The sequence below is a fragment of the Cydia pomonella genome, chromosome 17 (assembly GCF_033807575.1).
Source record: "Cydia pomonella isolate Wapato2018A chromosome 17, ilCydPomo1, whole genome shotgun sequence".
Classification (NCBI taxonomy): domain Eukaryota; kingdom Metazoa; phylum Arthropoda; class Insecta; order Lepidoptera; family Tortricidae; genus Cydia; species Cydia pomonella.
The window spans coordinates 19305834-19308811 of record NC_084719.1 but is presented as its reverse complement, the minus strand read 5'-3'; the positions used below and the strand labels follow the sequence as shown (position 1 = coordinate 19308811).

Genomic DNA, 2978 nt, shown 5'->3' with positions numbered 1-2978 from the left:
TGATATAGACGATGAGCACAAGTAAAACATTACTACATTATCCTAAGCCAACGCTTAAGAGTGAATAACTTTGACTATAAATGACCCACCAATCATGTGCATGTTTATTAACATATGCTCTTAAGCAGCAGTCCGTTACAATTTATTGGATAACCACGTAAGCACAAATGCAATTGCGTACAATTCAGTGAATACGGAATTCCTTGCTAATTAATCAGATCTTCCAGAAAATCATACACTTTACGCTCCCAAAGAATTAACAAGCCTGGAAAATGGGATGCATTGTACCGTTGAAAATGTTTGTTTTTGTGCAAATTTAATTAAAACATTTATGATCCTTTTGTTCTCGAGTTGTTGAAAATGGAAGGACACAAATTACCAACCAGAGGACTGGCCGTATATTCTCATTGCTGCTGCAATGAGTCGAGTTAGGCATACCAGTAAAGTGGCTTCAAGATTTGTAAAAAATTGCCGTAATTAAAGGGGGTACTTATACTGGTTAACCAGATCGTGCGACTCATCTGCTTTCGGATAGCGATTAAAACAACTACCCTGAGTTTTGCGTTGATTCAAAAAGGGAATGACAATATAGGAGTTTTATTACACGTAAGCTCATTTACTAACGTGGCATTTTGCTGCTCTCAGAGTATGAATGCCGTTTTTGACGCAAGTTTCTAAATAAGATATGCCCTAAGTAAAATAGCGCGTGCATTCGACTGTTGTTGACAACGGAATCTGTTTAAAATTGTAACACTTTGGGGTATCCACCCAGTGTTATAAACAGCTGAGTAGCATATTATATAGGTACTTTATAGGTTAGAAAATGGTATGTTTGTTTTGGTAAGATTTGGTAGTTGAAATGTCTTCGACACGGATGTCATAGTGGGTCAGTCAAGAACTGAGACCTGTAGTGATATTTTCAACTTTACATATACGCTTTTAGCTATATTGAGTGGACAAAACTTACCGGAGCGGTAGGTCAGTCTGTGCGTTCACTCCGTTGCATTTTGCGCATCCATGTCGTGTTCCTGCGTTGTGCTAGGACACAGGCACTTTGTTTTCGTTGGGGTATATCCATTTCACAATTGAAATACATTTTAAAACATATAAATACCACGTATTAACAGTATGATTTCGATAAAACCGAGCAGTTGTTTATTTCAGCGGTAGACACTGACGGCTGTCAATGTCATTTGGTTCTTTTTGTCCATGGTTCCGTAACAGACGGTCGGTCACACTTGTTGTACGGCAATAAACATATACTTGTGGTTCTTTTATCTTTTTATAATTTCCAATTATTAATAAAGTCCATATTATTAGCTTCCCAAAATGAGTAACTCTTTTTATTGTTGATGTTTCGAATTATTCCGAGAGTCAAACCGGTCAGTCGTGGTATCCATTGAATGGGAAGTTTTTCATTCATCAGTTTGTCTGTGGTTTCTCGGATTGGAATTTTGATAAATCATTGTTCGATCGATCTTCAGGATGTGAAGGATCTTAGAAAATCTTTGGGCAATCAATCTTAGGGGTATGTAACCTACTTGAAGGTTTTATTTCTTAAAACTGTGGTAAATTCAAGTTAGTAATCGTTAATGTAATTTTGTTACAGCTCGTCCCAAAATGTGCATAATTTAGCGTCTTAGAGCCTACCTAAAATGGCGGCTGCTAATCTTTTCTCTTCAATTTAACATAACTTGGTGAGTTTCCACACTTTTTAAATATATAAAGAAGGAAAGGCGGAGGTAGTGTGTCCTTTCGCAAATGGGTTAATATAGTGTTTTATGTGGATTTTCCAGCAAAACCTAATGTAACGTCAACCACCTCTTCGTCTTGCCACGCGGTCTGCAGGCGCCGTCGTTGGTATAGGAAATAATGGACCCGGCATAAACCCCGGTAAGTCATTTAACCGCTTCATTGCCGTAATTTAAATCCCGCTGTGCCTCAGTTTAAAATATAATTTTTCTATAAAACTAAACGTGTTAAAACATAATTTTTTAACCTAGAACATTTTCTTTGTTCTTAGGGTCTTTCCTGGACCCTGGTTTTTTCTGGACCCTGGTTTTTTCTGGACCCTGGTTCTCCTGGACCCTGGTTTTTTCTGGACCCTGGTTCTCTAAGGCTGTGCCATCCGGTGGCAGCGTTCTTCTTGGCAGTGTCCGTGAAGTTAAGACTTTTATGATATACCTTTAGTTAAATATGGACCCTTTACGCTGAACAGGTAACCTGTAATCCCTGTGAGCAATTGCTTACTGCTAAACATCCCCGGAGGTTGGGGCATAACTTTTACTGTAGACAGTGTTATGTTAGTAAGACAAATTTTGATATTGTTGTCCATAGACACAGAGATGCCTATGATGTATTTAGTGTAAATTTCAAGAAATAGTGGTGTCACTAAGAAGTATTTAGTATTACTTATTTACTAATAAATAACTCGTGTTGACCGTAGCGGGTCATATATATTTAAGGAATAAAAGGTGTGTATTAAATAAATTTGGGATTTTCATTTGGATATGTCATGCGCTTGATGAGAGTAGTATCCTGGCGTCCTACCTTAAATTTTTGGATACCTATTTTCACTCCATAGTGGCCTGAACCGCGACCCTATCTATGATTGTAGTTAGCCGAAGGTATTTGTGAACTTTTCAGTAGTGAAGTTTGGTGAGTTCTGGATCACTCCATAGAAACACGTTTCCTTCTATGGAAACGGTCTTTAATAATAATAGAATCAGATCTTCTCCATATCCAGGGCTCACCCACACCTATTACAGTGGCATGCCCAACGTATGGCCTATGGAGTATGACATGTCCAAGTGAAACATTTTTGCATTATTTTAGTATTAAGGTTATTTTATGTAAAAGGGATTGCAAGTTATTGTTTTAAATTGTTGCTTGAGTTGGAGGTTAAACTTATAAATTTAACCAACTTATAAATAAAACTATACTACGCTAAATAATTAGCCTTACATAAGAGAAATTTT

At 37.3% G+C, this 2978-nt stretch overlaps 1 long non-coding RNA gene across 1 annotated transcript; it reads left to right on the top strand.

Annotated features, from left to right (window-relative positions):
* Positions 1–748: 748 nt before the first annotated feature.
* On the top strand, positions 749–2978 carry LOC133526910 (uncharacterized). The gene is made up of 2 exons (XR_009800787.1): positions 749–1528; positions 1610–2978. It is a non-coding gene; the product is annotated as an uncharacterized LOC133526910 (long non-coding RNA).